Below are 12,253 nucleotides of genomic sequence, written 5' to 3' on the forward strand. Positions count from 1 at the left end.
ATGACCTGTGCATGCACAGCAAAACCATCTAGGAATGTGCAGAGATAACTAGAGCAATACAGTATACCTTAATAGAAATAACTGCCTCATGACATTGCTCCCGCTTTTTTACTCTTTCCATGATTCTGCACTGTGCAGATTGCTCTGTAACTGTGCACACAGATCTGCCTCGTTTTCTCTATGGTTGCATGACAGTCCGCTGTAAGAGTAGTTCCATATAGCTCCTTATTTGGGTCGTTTCCTGTCTCTTTCTAGTACAAGCTGTGCTGTTGTGAATATTATACTAGAGCTTTGTTCACAGGTGAGAGTTTAATAGACACATACAGGCACGTTTTTAAGCATCCTGCATAAATGACTAGCTATGTTTGGAGAACACTGATAGAGTAGATATTCTTAGGATCATTCCTTACCTAATATCCCTTGTCCCCCCAACCCTCCCCCCCATAAACTGTGTTTTCTGGGGTGTTGGCCGTGTTTCTTCCCACCCTGATTCTTATAGCTTTGGGGAGAATTGGCAGGAAGAGAAGGGAGTAAAGTAGTGTACAGGAGGGGTGCGCAGACTTTGCTTGCCAGTGGAGAGAAGGACGAGCGGGAGGCTAGGGACTCTCTCCTATGTGACTCAGGAAGCCAGATCAGGGTCTCTCAGCTTTGGCACTGTTGACTTTTTGGCCGGAAGCTGCTTTGTCATGGCCGGGGTGTGGGGATAGTGGAGGGTGTCTCTCCTGTGCATGTCTGCATCCTGGCCCCTGCCCACTAGATGCCTGTGGTCCCTCTACCCAGTTGTGACTGAAGCCCTAAGTCTCCTGGGAAATCTCCCTTGACTCTCCTGCCTTAGAACCAGTGCTCCAGACAATTCGTTGGTGGTGAATTACCCCCTGAACATTTACTAAGTATCCAGCTCTCGAGTCCTGAGGGTTTTATGATCTGAGTGGGGAAGCTACCACAGGAGAATGCCAACTCGTTCTTTCCTGTGGAAGATAGCAATGGCCACGTGAGGGTTCTTGTCGTCGTTCTCTCTCTGGTAATCCAATTCCCCTTCCTTCCTTTCTTTCTTCCTACCTCCCATACACAACACGGGACATGAACATAGTCTTGTTGTACAACTTTCAAATAATACATTATCCTCATCTTTTAACATACAGAAATCAGGAGTTTTGTTTTTTTGCTTTTTTAACATAAATGGGAATTCACTGATTTTTTTTTCAATTAACAATCCAAATAACAAACGGAGACGCCGTCCATATCTGTATAGTTCTTATTCCTATTTAAACTGCTGCATGGTATTCTATATTATATGCATATCACTGGTTAATCAGTTTGCCAATTGATGAGCAATTACATTTTCAGTTTTTAAGTATTCTTTTTAAATTTTTAATCATTTTAAAAAATGATTTTATTTATTTATCTGACAGAGAGAGCAAGCACACAAACAGGGGGAGTAGCAGAGGGAGAGAGAGAAGCAGGCCTTCTGCTGAGCAGGGAGCCTGATGCAGGGCTCGATCCCATGACCCTAGGATCATGACCTGAGCAGAAGGCTGACGCTTAACTGGCTGAGCCATCCAGGCGTCCCTTAAGTATTCTTTTTTAAAAACGATTTTATTTATTCATTTGGGAGAGAGAGAGCACAAGCATGGGGAGTGGCAGAGAGAGAGGGAGAAGCTGACTCCCCACTGAGCTGGGAGCGAGACATGGGGTTCCATCCCAGGACCTGGAGATCATGACCTGAGCAGAAGGCAGATGCTTAACCATCTGATCCACCCAGGCACCCCACTTTTTAAGTATTCTAAAAAGGCTGACAATTCTGCAGTTGCACACGCCAGTATATGCTTCTTTGTTAAAAAAAAAAAAGTGTGGCTATAAACCAAGAAGTACTATTATTGTTTTGGATGATGCACACAATTTTAGTAGTGACTGCCAAATAGCCTTGCAAAGAGAGCCAAATGTGGAGCTTAAAATTCGCTCCAAATGTTATTAAGAATAGTCTTGACTCTTATCACAGGCCATCTGGGTTAAATTACCAGTCTGTAAATGTAAAGTTTTGCAAATCTGCTCTCATTAGCATTTCTATTTGGAGAGTGGACTTGTAAAAGGTAATTTCCGAGTCCACCCTTTAAGAACCCTTCCAAGGGCTCTTCCCTGCCATCAGAATAAACTCCAAATTCCTTAGCATAGCGGGCCGGATCTTGGTTGGGGGCTGGTGTCCTTACTCCAAAAAACTTTAGCGGATTCTCTCCTCTGGGTTTAGTTCCATCCGGTGCCCTCATAGTCCCAGACGCCTGTTCCCCTCTTTGCGGGACTCCCGACCCAGCAAAGTGCCCCGGTCCATTCAACTGGTGACGGGAAACAGAGACGGCATCCAGATCATCTCTGATCCCAGCCCCTAACAGGAGTTTCATAAACGTTGAATGGGCTGGGCCAATGGGGCAGTGGGACCTGGGGGGGGGGGGCAGAGGGACGCTCTCACTAGGCTCCTGGGGGCGGCCGCGAGTCTCGTCTGGGGCCAGACCCCGCGCAGGGAGAGGGGACGCGCCCGGGTCCCAGCAGGCTGCTGCCGGCGCCCCTTCTCCCCCAACAGAGACGGTCCAGGTGCTTCATTCCCAAATTCTCTGCAAAACTTAACGGTAGTACATGCCTGGAAAGAGAACCGACCGAGGCATCTATGTATTTCCTTACAAAATGCTCATGATGACCAACAGAGGGCCCAATAAAGCCCTGAGAGACGTGTACAGGACGGGGCTGGAGCGCCACTTAGCCCCTGAAGTGCCTCGGGAAACCTCTGGGGTGTCCGTGTAGGAGTTTGACAAATTACCTTTTAAAGACGTAACAACGCGAAAGCAGCCCCCACACCCCCAGCTATACACTGAGTGGCAATGCTGGTGACGCACAAGATGTTGCATTAAGGACCAACCAGAACGGAGACTTTATAGACTACGGTTCCTTGGCAGCAACAGAACGGGAAGACCTCAGCGAGCTCCCACGAGCCGGCCATCCGGCCAGCCGGCAGCGGCACTTGCCACGAAGAGCAGGGTAGAAATCTGTGTTCTCCAACTCAACAGCGCTTTTCACGTGCGACCTTTTTACACGATCTTAGGTACACGATGGGCGCTGCTTTCCCCTCTCGCTTTCTCTTAAACTGTTGTCTAACAGTAGTGCTGACTAATGGTGAGAGCCAGCAAGTGCCCTTAGGCGGCCGCATGGAAATAAAAAAGTTGCTATAAGAAAAAAAACCAAACAACGGGAACTTTCCCACTTGTTTTCCCTGGTACTAAACTGGGCAGAAAAGGCGGGAGAGGGGCCTCAGGGGCTAGACCCAACAAGTGAGGGGAAGAAAGGAAAGAGGACGGAAGCCCGGGCCAGAAGAACCTCTGAACCTCCCCAGAGGGCACGGCGGCCCTGGGGCTCGGTCTCCTTGGCGTAGTTCAACCCTCGCGTCAATCAGATCCTTCTCGCTTTGCGATTGGCCGGGGGCTCCCTTGGCCTCCCTGGCGCCCACCTCCTGGTTGCTTGGGGTTTACTTCTCCAAAGTACACGGGCCCCACCTTGTGGAGCAACCGCTCCTGTATGGAAAACGGATCTCCGCCCAAGGGAACCCATTTTAACGAATGGGAACGGCCCCACGCATTTACTGGCTACCGTGGGTATCGGTCAAAGAACTTCCCACCCTCTTTTCCGACGTACCTTTAAGTAATTGGTCTCTCTCAGTGCCAATCCGTTACTAGGGAAACGAGATCCTCACAGTCTCATAGGCATGAGTCAAAGCCAATCAAGAGCCACGCCTTCATCCTGAGTCAGTACCCAATTGCTGCTCGAAGAGCCCAGAGGACGCAGTCGGGATTGGTCACTAGCCTGCTCGACCTGGCCGTAACAAGTTAGGCTGAGCCGCTGTTATATAGACCGGCGACGGAGCACGCGTGTGTGCGGACGCAGTTGCGTGAGGGGATTTTGCCTTCTACCGTGCTGTGGAGCAAAGCTTGTTCCTCTCCCGCTCAGCCGCGCAGGTACGCCGGGGTGTGGGCGGGGCGGGACGGCCCAGGGACGGCCCAGGGACGAGGACGAGTTGGGACGCTTGTGTGAGAGAGAAGTCGGAGCGGCGGCGGTGGCGGCCGTCGCGCGAGGCGTGCACCCCACCCCCCCAACGGCCGCAGGCGGGGGCACGGGCGCGCGGAGTTCCCCGCCCCCTCCTCGCCGCGCTCCTACCGGCCGGCGCGCGTGGCCGTGTCCGCGTCCGCCGCGTGCGCGTGCCACGCCCAACGGCCGCGCGGGGCGAGAGCGAGCCGCGGCCGCCGCCCGGGCCCCAGGGCGATCTCGGAAACCCGGGGCCCCGCGCGGCCCGCTCGCCGGCCTTTCCCGCCCGTCTCCCTCCTCTCCGCGCGCCCGCAGAGCCTTTCCTGCCCCGGCGAGGGTCTCCAGCTTGGCCCGGACCGGAGGAGGCATTTATTTAGCGGCGGGGGCGACCAGAAAACGCGAGGAGGTTTTTGGATCGGGAAGCAGAAGTGCAGCTTTTACAGGGAGTAAAGGGGGAGCAGCGAAGGCACGGATGAGTGGAAGTAATAATTACTGTTTTTTTTTGAGCCCTCGCTGTGTGCCAGGCACTGTGCTGAGCAACTTGTGTGGCTCTCTGTACTCCCACAACGGTCCGGCGAGGTAGGTACGGCGATTTTCTTTTTTACAGTGGATTCGGACGCCCAGAGGTGCAGAGACGTAGTCAAAGGCACGCCGACGGTAAGAGGCCGCTATCGGGTGGAACCCAGGCCGTGTGACTGCTAGGCCCCCAGCCTGTTTCCGTCCTTGTGCCAGCGCCCTGCGCGGCTCCAGGGCGCCGTTGCTACCGGAGCACGGGTCCCCGGGGGCAGCAGCATCAGCCCGGGGAGGCCAGCTGCGGGTCAGCGTGCGGCGGCATTTATGTTTGAGCCACTTGTTGGCTTCCAGGGAGACGCGGCTTGGAAGTGGGGTTGTGACAAAGGACACGAAGGGCTTTAGGCTTCCTTTCTATGTGTGTTCGCACGGAGAGCTGATGGATGTGCCGCCCGCAGAGCTTCCGGAAAAAGTAGAGAAAAAGACGAATAAGTGCAAATGAACGTGAACGGTGTTCCTCCTCCGTTTTGATGCTCAGGGCGGGATGGGGCAAAATTCCCGGCAGCCGAGAGTTAGGCTCTGCTCTTAGACCTTGAAACCCTTTTTCGTCTTTTCTTAACCGGGGCAGACTTTTGAGAAAGACCTTCGGGAAGATAGTTTAACTTCCTCGTTTTGTAGTTGGAGAAAATGCGGGTCAGAGCGATGAGTTTCAGATCTCGCCCGCATGTGTGTGTTGAAATGTGAAGTTGGGATGGAAAGGATGGTGCCCAGTTAAAATATAAATTTAACCACTGGAGCTTATGCTAGGTGAATTACGGGTGACTGAGGCGTGTAGGAAATCTTGCCCTTACGGCAGTCGGGATCTTCTGTGGATGAAAGCCTCTCTCTTCATTCTCTCTCTACATTCAGTTCATTTATTTCGCGTTTACTGTTAGGCTCCTGTGTATATTTGAGTATGGAAGATACCGTCAAAGACGAGCATGCATTTGCGATTTTTAAAAGCCAGTATGCTCCCTGGCTTTATAAAATGGTTGCAGGTCCAGACCATTACTTGACACCACAAATGTCTTGAGATAAAACTAGTGAGTTTTGGCACTACCTCTTCTGAACTAATTTTCTTGGAATGGCTTACAACCTTTTTTTTTTTTTTTTAAAGAGCCTTTAGGATTAGTCTTTTAAGAAGTTTTTGCAATCAGAGGAACACAATATTTCCATCCTTGCAAGTAAATTAAAAAACTACAAGGAAGCTTAATATTTGTAAGTGTTTCCATTTACACCCAGTACTTTCCATGTTTCTTAACAGAAAGTAACAATAAAGGATCAAAATACTGTATGGCCCAAGTTCTTTAGTTGGTGTTGCCATAACTAACAGATTGCTTTAGAATATAACATTGTTTTACTTAGAACGTGCCTTCATGTAGCAATTCTAGTTACATTTATTTAGATGGCGTTACCTTATTGAGTTACTGGCATTTTAGGTTTCAAATTTTAGAAGATAATGACATACATTTAAACTGTTAACTTGGAGTCCAGCTAATGGTGTTATTGCTCAGAGTAAAATATATCAGAATGAAATTTCCTTGTGCATTAATTTAGAGAGAACTTTGATTCCCTTTCAAATATTTTTTAGCCTGTTCTTTCGCTCAGGCAAGTGGTTATCAGTTGGGTAGGAATTTGAAAACTGGTAGTTTACAGTTAGTAGCCTGGCATATCTCTTGTGCATGCATTTATTAAGAACAAATGAAGCAGATTGTAATAATAGAAGACCGGTGTGCCTTCCTTCTGCCCAGCCAAGTCAGGTTACTTTTGTTGTTAAATCCTTTCTAAGTTTTTGTACTTCTGACTGATAGAAAAATAGGCAGTCTTTGTTCTTTATTTAACTCACATTCAGTTTGCTGTTCTCAGCTGACGGTCTGCTAAGGGTGCATCAGAAGATTTGGTAATGGTTGCTGACCTTTCTCACAGTAGCTATTTTGCTTGTAATTTTCATTATTTTACTTGTTTTACTTTGCCTTGAAAGTAAAGGGTAGAGGTTAGTTTAGGTTTTTATAGGTTTGTGAATTGTATGTGGTTCATAGGGTGGATGGGGCAATGTTAAAAGATGAATTTAATATAAAGCCTGAATTTGTGACAGAAACCAATTTTTTTGCTACTTTAATAAAATTACCTCTATGATCTTTCAAGATTTTGTATAAGATTTTTAAAAAATGATATTTTAGAATTCAGATATGCATTATATATTCGTTTGCAGAGGGAGAGAATTGTTGGAGTAGGTGGGTTTAAAAAAAAAATGCCCTCTTACCCCCCCCCCCCCAGTGGGAAAAACCTTTAGTTGCAACACTGTTCTTCCAGCCACAGAGTTAAATTTAGACTCAACAATTGTAGTCTCACTTGTAGTTGGTGGTCACACTGGTGGTTAATTAGGTTTATATGTTTTTAAATCTCAAAAATCAGCTTTTTCCTTTTTTATTTAAGTATTTTTGGACACCCTGTTTGGCCTTGGTGGGGAAGGCTGAATTGCAAGCCAGGTGATATGGTAAAGAGCTAGGAATAATCTGCCATGAAGAGGGGGCTTTATAAAACAGAAAATAATTCAAAAAATTTTTACAAGTTGTGGCCTTAGTAAATGTCTTTAGATGACTTTGATTTCTTCTTTTGTCCTCTGGCAGTCAGTCAATCATGTAATATTTAGCTGTTCAGCTTGCTGTATTTCAGTTATTTAATAATAATTACTTTTTAGAGATTTACTTTAGAGAGAGTGCCGGTGAGCTGGGGGGGGGGGCGGGGGGGGAGGGGGGATGGAGAGAGAGTCACAAGCAGACTCTAGTGAGTGGAGCCCCATTCAGGCTTGATCTCACAGTCTTGAGATCAGGAACTGAGCCAAAACCCGAGAGTCAGCCGCTTAACTGACTGAGCCATCCAGGTGCCCCAGGTATTTAATAATTATTAAAGTAAATGTTAGAGGTGGTTCAAAGAAAGGGGCTTCCTAGATGGGACAGACTTCTACTCTGTAGGGATGTCATCCTTGGTGGCTGTTAATTTAAGTGGGTGTGTAACAGCATCATTGTGTATTTGTATAGCCCTTTTATCTTCTATAAGTGCTCTTACATAGCTTAGTATTCTTATGTTTTTGCTTATAAAGAGAACTGAAGCTCTCAAACTCATTTTCTTATTCAAAAAAGTCAGAAAGATTCAGAGTCTGGAGGGTATGAGTGTGACAACTACTTAACTTCCAGGCTTTTTTAGGCTGTTCCTCAAGTATACCCTCTGTGGACTGAGCTTGCACAATACTGCCTCATCTATGTATGAAGTCATGGATATTTTATTCTTGGGTTGTAATTCAGTGTTATCTAGCTTTGCTTTTTTACTTATTTTATTGCTCACGTTGTTCCAGTTTTGGCCCTTGTGTCCTTTTAATGGTCCCCTGTTTTGTTTTGTTTTTTTAAAAGCATTTTCTTAATCAGGCATTTAAGGCTCACCTTGTATTTTGCCTCTCCCAGCCCTAGAGTCAACCATTTCTCCAAGGAGCTACAACTGAGAATTTTGAAGGGAAATGACAGGTGATAAATGTGAAGAGTTTAGAAAGTAGATTGAGCGGTAGATCCAGTGATGGTGATATGAGCGAGTGCATGGGCAAGGGCGAAGACAGGGACGAGCAGACTCCCTGCTGAGTGACTCCTCGGGCTCTTGGGACGCAATCCCAGGACCCTGAGATCATGCCCTGAGCTGAGGTCAGCCACTTAACTGACTGAGCCACCCAGGCACCCCATTGAGTTAAATTTTAATATGATGTGTTGCATGAAGTGAGGCTCATTTTTTCCCTATATATGGATGTGTAATTGTTCCACCAGTTGTTGAACAGAGTATCCTTTTTCTGTTGAATTATCTGCACTTAACGTTGAAAATCCCAGTTTTCCATTTATGTGTCAGTATATCTCATAACTGTTCTGTTCTGTGGATCTATTTGTCTGTTTTTACATCTAGACTATTTTAAAAATAAATGTACCTATGAACAATATCTGATGTTTTTGTGTATACTAAAAACACTTCTAAACATGTTCAAAAGCATACAGTACATATTCAGCGACTGACTTCTCATTTTAGTATTGTTTTTGAGATCTATTTCATGCTGACTTTGACTGCTATAAATAGGATGACTTTATGTCTTGGTTTTCCAGGGACAGCCCTAATTCACTCCAGTTAACCTGACATAATTATAAATAGTACTGCTTTTTAATCTTTTAATTGCCCCATATTATCTTAGATACAGAGGTTTGAATGATATGCATAAACTGCAACTTAGTCCATTTCCCGTTTGACAGACACATAGGTTGTTGTCGTTTTAGAAATAAGGTGGCAGTTCATTTCTCAGTCTTGTGCACGTGGGTGAGTTTCTCATATATACATGTAGAAGAGAATTGCTGGATTCATTGGAACATTTTGGATTTTATTAGATAACTGCAAAATTGTTCTTCACTGCGGTGGTAGCAGTTGACACTCCCTTCATTCACAGGTTCTCTTCCTGACTTCCATGCCTGTGTTTGATATTGACTGATATATATTTTTTAAAGATTTTATTTGAGAGAGCGATATCGAGAGAGAGCCCTAGCTGGGAGGAGAGGGAGAATCAGGCTCCCCGCTGAGCAGGGAGCCCTATGCAGGGCTCAATCCCAGGACCCCAGGATCGTTGCCTGAGCTGAAGGCAGACACTAACCAACTGACCCACCCAGGCAGTCCATGTATTTACTGATATTTTAATACCTCTGGAGCTCTTCTGTGAGAGGTGATAGATTTTATTTTTCTTTAAAAAATTTTAAATTTATTTTTAAAGATTTATTTATTTAGAGCATGTGCGAGTGCAGGGGAGGGGCAAAAGGAGAGGGAGAAAGAATCTCAAGCAGACTCCGCACTTAGCCAGAGAGGAGACTGAATGGAAGACCGACTCTCGGTTGGATTCCATAACCCCGAACTCATCAATTTTGCCAGAGTAAGCTCTACTGTTAATTCAGGTGGATTGTGGTTGGTCTTCATGCTCCCCTGCTCTTGGAACATAAATGCTCACAGCTTTTTAGACTCAATTAAAGGAAGCACACTTAACATTCTTTGTGAACTTTAGCAAAATTATTGATGGAAATTTCTTTAAAGTTGTCATGAATCTAGTAATTGGGATTAAGTAGACATTTTGAAATTTAAGAGTATTTCAGAAATCAGGGTCAGTCCACAAAAAAATAAATCAGTGATTATGTTAATCTGTGAGCGATCATTGACATTTCCATTGAATGTTATTTTAGAATAACAGTTATTGATGATGTTATGTGCTTTTCAAATTAGGTAAGAAAAGGATGAAAATTACACTTTTCATTCCATGTGGGCAACTAATAATTGATTCTGTTGCCTCAGACATTTTTTTTTTTCCTGTACTGTACCTTCATCATGCTTTCATTGTTTGCTCTGAGGGATCTGAACGCCAACACAAAATGGTACTGTTGGAAAAATGATAAGTGTTACAAGCCAAAAGTGAATTCTTTCCTACAATTGGAAAACTTCAACAGAAAGTATTCTGCTACAGTCCTTTAAAAAAGCAAAATAAATAGATATTGAAGACCAATTTGAAGGTGAAACTACGAGCTTTTTAGGAGAATGCTTAGCTCTTGGACCTTAGCCCTGAAAGTTCTGAGAAAGTAACTGGATAAAACTTCCTGCACATGAAAAATTTGAAATTGGATCATCCATACCAGCTGCTAGTAAATTACAGGGAGATGTTGTATGGTCCTCAGATTTATGGAAGTATCCCACTCATACTAATTAAAATCACAGAGTGGAGTTAGTTTATGGAATTATAAGTCTAACATTTTAAAGATCTGTTCAAGAGAGCTGAAATATGTAAGATAACATACCACTAGTTACTGGATGTTGGTACCCTTCATTGCATTTTTCTTTTTCTTTTGAAAATAATGCACCTTCTCCCCAGGACATTCTAGCAATACAGAGGTGTATGAATTTTATTGTTTTTAATATACCATTCCATTGTATAAATTACATAGAACATAACTTTCCATAACAGTGCAAAGGTGAGTACTTTTTATACCTTTCATTTATATGTGTTTTTATATCTGTTTGTTTTGCATATTTACACCTTGTTATTTTTTAATATAATTTTTGCATGGACAGTTCCATAATATAAAATTAACCCTTCCCAGGGAGAAAAAAGTGGTTAGTGCTCTATTTTTAGTTTGTTAGTGTTGGGAATAAAGTTAGATGAACATTTTGACTTACTTTCTAGTAGCTTTTCTTAAGAGAAATACTCCTCATAGCTTTGATGAATAAAGATTGTTTCAGAAATCTTTCAGTTCAACAAACTTGTTTACCTATAAGAATAAAATAGCGTCATTTAAAAGAAAAATAGAACTTAAATGCTTTGTTTAATTTTAATTTGTATTTTTTTTAAGATTTGTCAGAGAGACATCTCACAAGCCAGGGGAGTGGCAGGCAGAGGGAGAAGCAGGCTCCCCGCTGAGCAAGGAACCCAATGTGGGATTTGATCCCAGAACCCTGGGATCATTGTTTAATTTTTAAAAAGAGCAGAAGGGACACCTGGGTGGCTCAGTTGGTTAGGTGTCTGCCTTTGGCTCAGGTCATGACCCTGGGATCGAGTCCCGCATCAGGCTCCTTCTGTCTTCTGCTCCCCCTGCTTGTGCTCCCTCTCTCTGAGAAATAAGTAAATAAAATCTTAAAAAAAAAAAAAGAGAGCAGAAATTTTTATACCTAACAGCATGCACATACCTAAGACTATTGTAGCTTCATGATGCATGTTTTAAGAGTCAAGATATTAAGGTGTGCACTTGATTTGGTTTTACAGTTTGAGCAGTTACATCCTGTGGGCACACAGGCAAGGCAAGTCTTCCTATGTAACATTCATAGATGGACTACAACAATCATAAAGTCTAGGGGCGCCTGGGTGGCTCAGTCGGTTAAGCATCTGCCTTCAGCTCAGGTCATGATCCCAGGGTCCTGGGATTGAGCCCCATGTTGGGCTCTCTGCTTAGCAGGGACCCTGCTGCTTCTCTCTCTCCCTCTGCCTGCCCCTCTGCCTGCTTGTGCGTGCTCTCTCTTCTCTGTCAAATTAATAAAATCTTGAAAAAAATTATAAAGTCAACTTACAAGTTCTCTGAAAAGTTAGTGTTACATTAAGTGCTTGGGCTTCTATAATCCAAGGTACTCTGTACAAAAATTCTTACTCTCACAGGAATCCTTTATTTTAGTACTGCTAGCAGAGTACTTAGTCTTCTGGGGACAGAAAAGGGTGGAATGTGGAAATGCTTTCCTTAATTAGAGTTAGTTAATAATTATATTAATAGTAGTAACAGCTAACATTCAGTGCTTACTATTTAATAGACAATTTTTGCAGTTCATGATTTCAGTTTTACAGATGAAAAAACTGGGGGCACAGAGATTAAGTTACTAGCCCAGGAGCGCAGCAAGTGAATGATATTGGAGAATTTTTCACAGTGAGAATTGGTTAAAGAAAATTTGGGAGGTTCTTTTTATTGCATTTCAAATACTTTTTCACTGTTCTACACTAGAGCACTCAGTTTTAGATTTGCCTTAGATTTGGAGGGTTCAGTGAAAACTGGTAAACTGAAGGTCATGTTCAGTGTCTTTCCCTCCTTAAGGATTT

At 44.2% G+C, this 12,253-nt stretch overlaps 1 protein-coding gene across 2 annotated transcripts in view; it reads left to right on the plus strand.

The window, feature by feature from the left end:
* Positions 1–3,790: 3,790 nt before the first annotated feature.
* The window catches only part of G3BP1 (G3BP stress granule assembly factor 1), a 37,613-nt gene continuing 29,150 nt past the window's right edge, over positions 3,791–12,253 (plus strand). Inside the window, exon 1 of one of the 2 annotated variants that reach the window (XM_026510826.4) lies at positions 3,791–3,998. The gene's annotated coding sequence lies outside the window, so the exon portion shown is untranslated. Of the gene's footprint in view, positions 3,999–4,258; positions 4,645–12,253 lie in introns of those variants that run through there. The other variant, XM_026510827.4, reaches the window with a different exon arrangement.

Source organism: Ursus arctos, unplaced genomic scaffold (genome assembly GCF_023065955.2).
Source record: "Ursus arctos isolate Adak ecotype North America unplaced genomic scaffold, UrsArc2.0 scaffold_15, whole genome shotgun sequence".
NCBI lineage: Eukaryota > Metazoa > Chordata > Mammalia > Carnivora > Ursidae > Ursus > Ursus arctos.